Source organism: Salvelinus fontinalis, chromosome 2, assembly GCF_029448725.1.
Source record: "Salvelinus fontinalis isolate EN_2023a chromosome 2, ASM2944872v1, whole genome shotgun sequence".
NCBI lineage: Eukaryota > Metazoa > Chordata > Actinopteri > Salmoniformes > Salmonidae > Salvelinus > Salvelinus fontinalis.
In genome coordinates, this window is record NC_074666.1 from 68777271 (window position 1) to 68789152 (window position 11882).

Sequence of the window (11882 nt, forward strand, 5' to 3'; positions counted from 1 at the left end):
AGGTAGAATGCATTTAAAAGGTGCAGCACACTAGTGGCCTGGGGTGGTGTAACGGTTACTGCCACTGCCTTCAGGAACACACATATATACCAGTGCTGGTGTGGGTTCAAATCCAACCTATGCCCTTCTAGCACACCATCTCTCCTCCTCCCTTTCCTGTCTCTCTTTGCAGTCTGTCCAACAAAATAGGCTATATTCTGAAAAAGAAAATACAGCACAGTAGGTATACATTTACTGTGAAAACATCCAATATAAATAGTTAGTTACATGTTGGGAATAGCCCAAGCAGAATGGAGACTTAAATGCACATTACTCCCCGTAATGGCAGATCATTTGAATAATCACTTTAACAAGGGGGCATTAATAATGTTTTCGGGGCAAAGGACTGGATTTCCAAATGATCAAATTGGTATGCAAAGGTGGGAATATTCCCTTGGATGAATGTCACTGGAGAGACGATTGCACAATTTCAGAGACATGTCGTCTGATTTGGAGCTGTAATTTAAATGCACAATTTACAGACATCTACACTCCTATGAAAATAATAGTCAGTAATGTTACAGCATTACTCTTTGACCAAAGAGGTTATCAAATGATGTTATATGTTATGCAACGGGTGGTTCTAATCCTGGATGCTGATTGGTTAAAACCACATTCCAGCCGGTGTCTATTCCACAAGTTACCACCGGCTAAAGCTATGTTGTTGAAATGACTATTTACTCTGTTCCATCTCACTGCGCAATCCACGGTCTCATCAGCCAGGTCAAAAAACAGGTCAAACTAAACAAAATGCAGCTAGTCTTTCCAGCTTCAGTTTGAAGTTGTGTTAGCTGTGTTGTTGGCTAGATCTTCTGAACAACAGTGTCCTGACAAGAGAGCAAATTTTTTTATGACAGGCAACATCGTAGATCATTAGCTCATTGTTATGGATGTATCCAAATAAATGTCTGTCAACCGAACCGATAGAATGAACAACCAGCCGGTGTGGGTAGCAACCTTAGATGTGTCATGACTATATCTTGTGGAAGGATTAAATAGAATGAATGAAATCAAAATACAATGTTTAATGAAAATATGTCAATCATTTTTTGAATATGTTGGCAACCCGTTGTATAAAAGTGATAATGCTTTCGAAGCCGGTGTTTGGAGGATATATTGGCATGGTTTGCCGGCCCTCGACTTAGTCTCAGGCCTAACACCAGTGCCAATATATCCCCCAAACACCAGCTTCTCAGGATTTATCACTTAAATATGGCATGGCATTGTAATCACTAAACTGGAACTTGGGCCTACAGTTTTTTTAAAGGGATAGTTTGGGATTTTGGCAATGAGGCCATTTATCTACTTCTTCATAGTCAGATAAACTTGTGAATGTCATTTTTATGTATCTGCGTGCAGTTTGAAGGAAGTTGCTAACAAGCGTCAGCGCAATTGCTAACTAGCGTTAGCGCAATTACTGGAAGTCTAATTGCTAGCTGGTCCTGTAGACTTCCAGTCATTGGGCTAACGCTATTTAGCAGTGGCTTGTGAAACAACCTTCATACTGGACGCAAATAGATAAAAATTGTATGCACGAGTTAAATCTGATTCTCGGGAAGTAGATATAGGGCCACAGTGCCAAAATCCTCAACTATCCCTTTGTCATATTTAATGTTGCTTAACCCAAACATTTACCTTGTATTTAACCAGGTATAATGTAGTTAGTGGTTCTTCCTTTAAAAGTTACGAGCTTATGCTGCGACCGTTAGTGGTAGATTGTGGCATTCTGTCATTGCACCACACTATCCCAAAGGGGAGTTAGAACGCTGATCTATCGGTAGTCGAAACTGTGGCAATTAATGGAGGCATTTTCAGTCTGAGAGTCTCTCTTCTCCGGCAGTAGAGTTCTGCATCAGGCAAAAAAATATATAATAATAAAATAAAACTGTTAGTGGTCCTGGAGTTAAGAGAGAACTTGGGTAAATACAGTGGGGGAATTTTACTTGACATGTGAACTGATGATTTTTGAAAAATAGGCAAGGTGGGCTTTTGGTTTCTCTCCCTCTAAAAAAAACAGAAATAAATCATTCCAAAAAACAAACTGGCTTCTTTTACAAATTAGTAAGAATGTCTCACCCCATGTTCAAGAATGGCCTTTTCCCCTTTATTCAGATTACAACTGCTCACTTTTGGTTATTTGAAATGAAATCATGTCCAAAATATCAAAATCGGTTAAAGAAAATTGTCATAAATAAAAAATATATACCCGTTTTTATTTTTTATTTTATTGACAGCAGTGCCATATAGATTGCAAAACAGTTGGGAAGGGATTTTCAATGTACTGATTCCATGGCATATGGTTTATGAATTGACACAATTTTTGTTTATTATAACCTACTGCAGGCCTAAAACCTATGGGTTTAACCTTCTGAATTAATGATTATATTGAAGATAGAAGCCGCCTCTTAATGTGTTCCGGGAGCCGATCTGTTATCCAACGATTATTATTATTACTGAATGACAGAATGGGGACTGGTCTTGATAAATCAATCAGATATTAAATTAACAATACTCTCGACCGGTCACATTGTACAGCGCCACATTTTTCTAATTGAAACCTTAAATTAAAGTCACTTTAGCCTTGATTGATTTTACAGTCAGGGCAGAAATTACTTTATCAATTGGAACCGTCATCAAGTGGAAGGGGGGGGGGGGGGGGGGGGGGAAGAAAGGAACTTGTCTGTCGGCCCTGCATTAAATACCAAAATTGTGATAACTGGTATACATTTTAATTTTAATTTAAGGACCAAAAAAATTGACAGCTTTACCATATAGATTGCAAAACAGTTAGGAAGATCTTCGATGTACCAATTCCATGGTTTATGAATTGGTTTATGAATTGACACGCAATTTTCCGTTCCTCCTGGAAGCGCTAATATTGAAAACAGTCAAACGCATTCTCTCCGTTGCACATTTGTGGCCTGCTGGAGGTCATTTTGCAGGGCGCTGGCAGTGCACCTCCTTACACAAAGGCGGAGGTAGCGGTCCTGCTGCTGGGTTGTTGCCCTCCTACGGCCTCCTCCACGTCTCCTGATGTACTGGCCTGTCTCCTGGTAGTGCCTCCATGCTCTGGACACTACGCTGACAGACACAGCAAACCTTTTTGTCACAGCTCGCATTGATGTGCCATCCTGGATGAACTGCACTACCTGAGCCACTTGTGTGGGTTGTAGACTCCGTCTCATGCTACCACTAGAGTGAGAGCACCGCCAGCATTCAAAAGTGACCAAAACATCAGCCAGGAAGCATAGGAACTGAGAGTGGTCTGTGGTCACCACCTGCAGAATCACTCCATTTTTGGGGGTGTCTTGCTAATTGCCTATAATTTCCACCTTTTGTCTATTCCATTTGCACAACAGCATGTGGAATTTATTGTCAATCAGTGTTGCTTCCTAAGTGGACAGTTTGATTTCACAGAAGTGTGATTCACTTGGAGTTACATTGTGTTGTTTAAGTGTTCCCTTTATTTTTTTGAGCAGTGTATATACTTCTGTGTATTGATTTTAAGAATGCCAATGATTTTTATGGTTAGGTACACATTGGAGCAACGACAGTCCTTTTCGCGAATGCGCACCGCATCGATTATATGCAACGCAGGACACGCTAGATAAACTAGTAATGTCATCAAAGGAGGGTCAACCATATTTCAGGTATAAATCATAGTTTTACATTGCAGCCACCATCACAACTCTCACCAAAGCAACTAGAATAACTACAGAGACCAACGTGAATTACCTAAATACTCAATATAAAACATTTATGAAAAATACACAGCGTACAGCAAATGAAAGACAAAGATCTTGTGAATCCAGCCAATACCTCCTTTTGCAGCAATAAACTCAACCAAAATGTTTTCTGTAGTTGCGGATCAGACCTGCACAACAGTCAGGAGGAATTTTGGACCATTCCTCTTTACAGATAGCCTTACATTCTCCTGCAAAATGTCTTGATAAACTTGGTAAATCATTTCCCCGTCTATGATAGCAAGCTATCCAGGCCCTGAGGCAGCTCCAAACCATGATGATCCCTTCACCATACTTTACAGTTGGGATGAGGTTTTGATGTTGGTGTGCTGTGCCATTTTTTCTCCACACATAGTGTTGCGTGTTCCTTCCAAACAACTCAACTGTAGTTTAATCTGTCAACAGAATATTTTGCCAGTAGCGCTGTGGAACATCCAGGTGCACTTTTGCAAACTTCAGACGTGCAGCAATGTTTTCTTTGGACAGCAGTGGCTTCTTCCGTGGTGTCCTCCCATGAACACCATTCTTGTTTAGTGTTTTATGTATCGTAGACTCGTCAACAGAGATGGTAGCATGTTCCAGAGATTTCTGTAAGTCTTTAGCTGGCACTCTTGGATTCTTCTTAACCTCATTGAACAGTCTGTGCTGTGCTCTTGCAGTCATCTTTGCAGTATGGCCAAGGAAGAGTAGCAACAGTGCTGAACTTTCTCCATTTCTAGACAATTTGTCTTACCGTGGACTGAAAAACTTGAAGGCTTTTAGAGATACTTTTGTAACTCTTTCCAGCTTTATGCAAGTCAACAATTCTTAATCTTATGTCTTCTGAGATCTCTTTTTTTCAAGGCATGGTTCACATCAGACAATGCTTCTTGTGAATAGCAAACTCAAATTTTGTGATTGTTTTTATAGGGCAAGGCAGCTCTAACCCACATCTCCAATCTCATCTCATCGATTGGACTCCAGGCTCCTGACTCCAATTATATTTTTGAGAAGTCATTAGCCTAGGGGTTCAGATACTTTTTCCAGCCTACACTGAATGTTTAAATGATGTATTCAATATAGACAAGAAAGATACAATAATGTGTGTTATTAGTTTAAGCACACTATGTTTGTCTATTGTTGTGACTTAGATGAAGATCAAATCAAATTTTATGACTAATTTATGCAGAAATCCAGATAATTCCAAAGGGTTCACATACTTTTTCTTGCCACTGTAGATTACAGCATCAATACATGAGGGGAGGGGGAGTGAATTATGAGTGAATTATTGTGTGTGGTCATAGGTATTGTCTGTGCTATGTTGTGTTCATAGGTACAAGGAGAAGCAACACTTTCCCCCCCAAAATCGCTACAATAGTGTTGGAATGAGGATGACCTGGTTTGGCTATCGGAGATGCATGTACACGTGAGGGACAAGCAGCTCCAGTGGGTGGCTGTTATTAAGACCAAACCTCTCACCCAATGGAACTAGCTGTCTTGGAGCAGTGGTAACGGTCGCTGCCTTTGGTCATGGCTACCTGAGTTCGAGCCTCGTGAATCTCTACAGCATCGATGGCATTATGGGAAGTAAATAATAAACAATATTCATGAAAATATGGCACAATTTCCCAACACCTAGCAACCAAACGGAACCTCCAATTTCAATTCCTAAGTGAGTTGATGCTGAATCCCTAATTTATTAGTGATGCATTTGCTGACAATGACCGTAATTATATTGACCTCAGAGATTAAAATACAAATCAAAAAACATTAGGAGGGTTCCTTTTTATCACGTTTAATGGGAATCTGCATAATATATCTTAATGAGGCACTTAATGGTCTATGAGTGATCTATTGAGAACGTCTACATGGCAATTAGCCCAGAGTGTGTGGCAGCTGTTCTACAATTAAAATGCCAAATTACCTTCAATCAACACCATTTAAGACTGCACGTAAAACTCAACACAAAATGTGGAGAAAAATCTGTTCAGACAACTCTGATCTTGATAGGAGTAAGGGACTTGTCCAAATCAGGAACCAGTGTTCTCTCTTTATAAAATAAACAATTCTCTTTCACCCTCTCACTTGATGGTCTGGTAAGATTAAACATTCTATTTTACCAGTACACCTAAACTGCAGTGTTGTGAAAGGAGTCATTCCCAACTCCTCTATGGCAAACCTGATTTTATGAGACTTGAATACAGGCGTTAACACCAAAAATGGATAAAATATACAAGGCCCATAGAACAAATGGACGTCTGAAGATATAGCATAATGCAAAAAATCTTAATGTAGTAGGTTCTGTCTGTATTCATAGGCAGACATAAAAGCCATGGTCATTATTCAAACAAAAACATGCCAATATACTGTAGGCTACAGATGTTATTTGTCATGGACATGAGTAGGCTGCCAGTGAATAGCCATCATTCTTGTATTTCCGGTACCTTCCTTTTGACATGCACTTAGTTTGACACTTTCAATAAAAATGACTAAATAATATATTAGTTCGTACATGGCTAAATTGTAGCAAGAAAAATACCTGTCTTCGACAAGATAAAATCTGTGGAAACTTTGCAACGGACCATTTCGAAATATAAATATTGTAACTATTTGCTGAATGTTTAGTGTGCAACAATTGTTGCAAACACAACATCACATCCATTAAACTGACACATAGGTGGGAAGTGACAACATCGTAATACAATAATGCTACTTACGTCACTAAAATTGCACTAGATTTTTGTTCTGTAATTTACCAGTTACTGAGAGGCAGCCCCAGTAGCCTACTTTGACATTTCACAACTGTCATCGCTTCAAAAGTTCACGCGGGTCTAAAAAGTATAACTTATAACGCATGTATGGATGCATAACGTTACATGTCAGAATGTTTGAGCATCCGTTTCAATTTCGACTAATCGAAATTCAATGTAAAAGTCATTTTACTACTTGCAAGGCAATTAAACAGCAGAATCAATCTGAGCATCACGACCGAGGATCACCCTGAAAAAAAGGTATAGGATATTGCAAACTTGAAGTTAATATCCTCAAATAACATGGGCTGTCTATCTGCATAGTATGATGACAGGGAGAGAGAACCTGTCAGGGCCTGTCCACAGCGCAACCCCGGAGCTCAAGTACATTTCTTTGCCTATGTGAGATATTTTCTCCAGGCCTTATTAGGCCTAACGTTGCGACATTCCCAAATTCGCTTTACTTACCCCGGTGGATGGTTATTAACCGGTTCAAATTTGAGAGGTTCAGCTGTTCCAGTGCTGCACTTGAACATTTCCTCCGAGGACGGAACTACTTCACCTTCTAGGGCTGTCACTGAAGTTGCATGCCCCATGCGATACTCGTGTCATATTGACCGGTTCTGTGGTCAGTTGCGTCCCTTGATTTGAAGACTTCCTCACCCGGCTATTCGCATTTGCTTCTCCAACAACAGAATCCCGCCGGGTCTCCCCGCTCCGACTCAGTTCTCTTGCAAAACCACCGGAACTACTTCCAATGCCAGACGGAGCACGTTGAAGGCAAATCCATGCACCACGGTCAGACAACAGAACATCCCATAACTAGTCCCCATATTCAATACTTCATTAACTTTTCATAGCGAATTCATTGTCGCCAACAACAATAACGTGACAATAATAATAATAATAATAACCATAACCATCATAATATGTTCATCATTATTCATGTGTTTATATATTTATTCATTTAAACGTAACTAGGAAGCTATTTCAAATCCATAGTCACTGGGCAGGTTAAAACAGACCATCAAAACATAAATACAAAAACATAGCATAATAACAAACAAATAATATATATATATTTTTTTTAATGCATGCATCAAACTAGTCATGATTACAGCAGCTAATGGGGATCCATAAAAAATACAAATACAATGTAGATTCCTTTTCAGGCACTTCTTCGGTTTGTGTTTACAGAAGCCATAGTTAGAAAAGCCTTTATTTCTGTATTGTGTCCCAGTAGTCTGTGGTACAATGAATGTATGAAGGAAGGAGGAAAGGAAGGAAGGAAGCAAGAAAAATGTTGTCCCATAGGGAATCTGGCACACACACCACTTCAACATATCACAGGATATCACAAGACATAATCAGACAGACATACAGTACATTTGCTGTGTAGCTGCTGGGTTATAGTTTATAGTCCTTATAGTTCAGGAAACTGATGCTGGTTGGTGTGAACAACTTGTGTGCTAGGTTTCTCTTGTTGTCCTGCTATTGCTCTCCCTTTGGTAGAAGAGCTGGCTCAGGGCCGGCCCCAGGCATAAGCGACATAGGCGGTTGCCTAGGGTACCTGGCCGCTAGGGGGCCGCCGACCAAAAATGAATAAATAAGGAACTCAGTCAGGGTCTCAACTTACTGTTGAATAGTAGATTACACTAGGTGCAATATTGAAATGTGGTTGTGCGTCAGGAGTTTTTCTCTTCTTATGTCAGTCACTGAGAGTCACTCAATTAGCCATGTCAGCTAACAATTTTTCGATTGGTAAATTAGTCTAGCCAGCTATCTAAACTTGTAGTAATCATGGCAGAATACCGACCTTGCTTACAGGTCACATGCACAGAGGCTATTCTCTCTAGACATCTGCATTGCCTCTTACTTTTTTCAAATGCTCCGGTTGCCTAAGGTCTGGTTTTCGAGAATACCCAGGGGCCCTGACCTCTAGGGGGGCCCCATTGATTTTGTAAGTCACTCTCACTCAGATATCATTAACATGGCATAAGTCATGGCAGCATGTGTAGAATTACAGAAAATTAGATGTAAAACTAAAACATTTCTCTCTACCCCATGGCAAAATTGGTAGAATTACAGGAAATTACCTGTACAACTAAAAATGTTCTCTCCGCTGTCCAGAGGGGGTCCAAACCCAGCCTGGAGGCCCCTTTGGCAAGACTGAGAGCAGATAGGAACTTGGCTTCAGCCTGACGAAGACCTTCAGGTCGAAACGCAGTATACTGGTTCCATCATTTCACCACCTGGATTCACCTCTTCATGCCCACCTTTGGGGCTACTCTGGAAACCGACAGATATGTGCAGATATACAGTTGAAGTCGGAGGTTTTACATACACTTAGGTTGGAGTCATTAAAACTTGTTTTTCAATCACTCCTCAAATTTCTTGTTAACAAACTATAGTTTTGGCAAGTCGGTTAGGACATCTACTTTGTGCATGACACAAGTCATTTTTCCAACAATTGTTTACAGACAGATTATTTCACTTATAATTCACTGTATCACAATTCCAGTGGGTCAGAAGTTTACATACACTAAGTTGACTGTGCCTTTAAACAGCTTGGAAAATTCCAGAAAATGATGTCATGGCTTTAGAAGCTTCTGATTGACATCATTTGAGGCAACTGGAGGTGTACCTGTGGATGTATTTCAAGGCCTACCTTCAAACCCAGTGCCTCTTTGCTTGACATCATGGGAAAATCAAAAGAAATCAGCCAAGACCTCAGAAAATTGTAGACCTCCACAAGTCTGATTCATCCTTGGGAGCATTTTCCAAAACGCCTGAAGGTACCACATTCATCTGTACAAACAATAGTATGCAAGTATAAACACCATGGGACCACGCAGCTGTCATACTGCTCAGGAGATGCTTTCTGTCTCCTAGAGATTAACGTACTTTGGTGTGAAAAGTGCAAATCAATCCCAGAACAACAGCAAAGTACCTTGTGCAGATGCTGGAGGAAACAGGTACAAAAGTATCTATATCCACAGTAAAACGAGTCCTATATTGACATAACCTGAAAGGCCGTTCAGCAAGGAAGAAGCCACTGCTCTAAAACTGCCATCAAATAGCCAGACTACAGTTTGCAACTGCACATGGGGACAAAGATCGTACTTTTTGGAGAAATGTCCTCTGGTCTGATGAAACAAAAATAGAACTGTTTGGACATAGTGACGATCGTTATGTTTGGAGGAAAAAGGGGACGCTTGCAAGCCGAAGAACACCATACCAGCCGTGAAGCACGGGTGTGGCAGCATTATGTTGTGAGGGTGCTTTGCTGCAGGAGGGACTGGTGCACTTCACAAAATAGATGGCATCATGAGGAAAGGACATTATGTGGATATATTGAAGCAACATCTCAAGACATCAGTCTGGAAGTTAAAGCTTGGTCGCAAATGGGTCTTCCAAATGGACAATGACCCCAAGCATACTTCCAAAGTTGTGGCAAAATGGCTGAAGGACAACAAAGTCAAGGTATTGGAGTGGCCATCACAAAGCCCTGACCTCAATCCTATAGAAAATGTGGGGGCAGAACTGAACAAGGCATGTGCGAGCAAGGAGGCCTACAAACCTGACTCAGTTACTCCAGCTCTGTCAGGAGGAATGGGCCAAAATTCACCAAACTTATTGTGGGATGCTTGTGGAAGGCTACCCAAAATGTTTGACCCAAGTTAAACAATTTAAAGGCAATGCTACCAAATACTAATTCAGTGTATGTAAACGTATGACCCCACTGGGAATGTGATGAAAGAAATTAAAGCTGAAATAAATAATTCTCTCTACTATTATTCTGACATTTCACATTCTTAAAATAAAGTGGTGATCCTAACTGACCCAAGACATTGAATTTGTACTAGGATTAAATGTCAGGAATTGTGAAAAACTGAGTTCAAATGTGTTTGGCTAAGGTGTATGTAAACGTCCGACTTCAACTGTAGATAGTGTACAGTTTGATATCAACTTTGGCACGGAGTTGTTTCTGAGAAACAGTTCAGGCTGTCAATTTGGTGTAGTGGAACAGTGTGTGCGTGTGTGTGTGTGTGTGGGGGGGGGGGGGGGGGGGTGTAGGAGCACATTCAGAATGTCGAAACTGACTGAAATTAGATTGCCTTTGATCTATGCAGTCAACATATTGAACTGAATTAACTGCCATAGAGAATTATGTGTCCTATCTTACCCCCTTGTGCCTGTAGATGTCAGTAACATATGTAATTACAGTATGGCATAATGGTTTCTGGCTCGGAACATGTTGTCTGCGGTGAACTGACGGGAGAGGGCGTCGGGCTTAGTATTAGATCCGGGTTGATAAGTGAGTGAAGTTGAATCTTCCAAAAAACGCCCACCTGGCCTGCCGAGAGTTCAGAAGTTTGGCAGCACATGGATGGAGCTTCTTATCAGAGGGTGAACGTTGAGACAGGACAGCACCTATCCTGGTGTCGGAAGCGTCCACCTCGAGGACGAACTGCAGTTCTGGGTCTGGTAGGGTAAGGATTGGAGCGGAAGTGAAGCCGTCCCTGAGTTTCCAGAACGCTGCCTCTGCCTTCGGGGGACCAGTGGAACGGAGTGGAGGTGGAGGTGAGAGGACCCGCCAAACGACTATAGTCAGATGAAACGTCTGTAAAAATTGGCAAACCCCAGAAAATGCTGTAGCTGTTTCAGCTTAGTGGGCACAGGCCACTGTGACTGCCCTAACCTTGGCAGGGTCCATTCGTAGCTGTCCTTGTGCAATAATGTAACCCAAAAAGGACACAGGAAACATGAACTCCCACTTCTCAGCCTTAACAAAAAGTTTATTCTCCAACAGCCGTTGGAGGACTTGGTGAACGTGTTGCTTGTGAGCCTCAAGGTCCTTTGAAAAAGAAGAATGTCATCCACAGACAAAAACAAAGCATCCAATACCATCCCTCAAAAATTATTCACCAGGCTCTGAAAAACAGTTAGTGAGACCAAACGGGATGACCAAATACTCAAAGTGTCCAAGAGGTGTGTTGAACGCCGTTTTCCCCCTCTCTGATGCGGATAAGGTGGTAGGCATTCCGGAGGTCGAGTTTAGTGAACACCGTGGCACCATTGAAGGTGGCTAAAGCAGAACTGATGAGTGGCAAGGGATACTTGTTCCTGACAGTGATACTATTCAACCCACGGAAGTCTATGCACGGCCTCAATGACCCATCCTTTTTCTTGACAAAGAAAACCCCAGCTCCCACCGGAGAGGAAGAAGGCCTGACATGTCCGACAGCCAGGGAGTCCTGGATGTATTCCTCTATAGCCTCTTGCTCAGGGCGAGAGAGGTTATACAACCTGCTACTAGGGAGAGGAGCTCCAGGCTGAAGCTCGATAGCACAGTCGTACAACCGTGATA

The 11882-nt window shown here is 41.4% G+C and overlaps 1 protein-coding gene across 1 annotated transcript in view; it reads right to left on the bottom strand.

The window, feature by feature from the left end:
• The window catches only part of LOC129824233 (forkhead box protein J3-like), a 75918-nt gene extending 68670 nt beyond the window's left edge, over positions 1-7248 (bottom strand). The window contains exon 1 of the mRNA XM_055883712.1: positions 6980-7248. The gene's annotated coding sequence lies outside the window, so the exon portion shown is untranslated. The remainder of the gene's footprint in view (positions 1-6979) is intronic.
• Positions 7249-11882: the final 4634 nt, after the last annotated feature.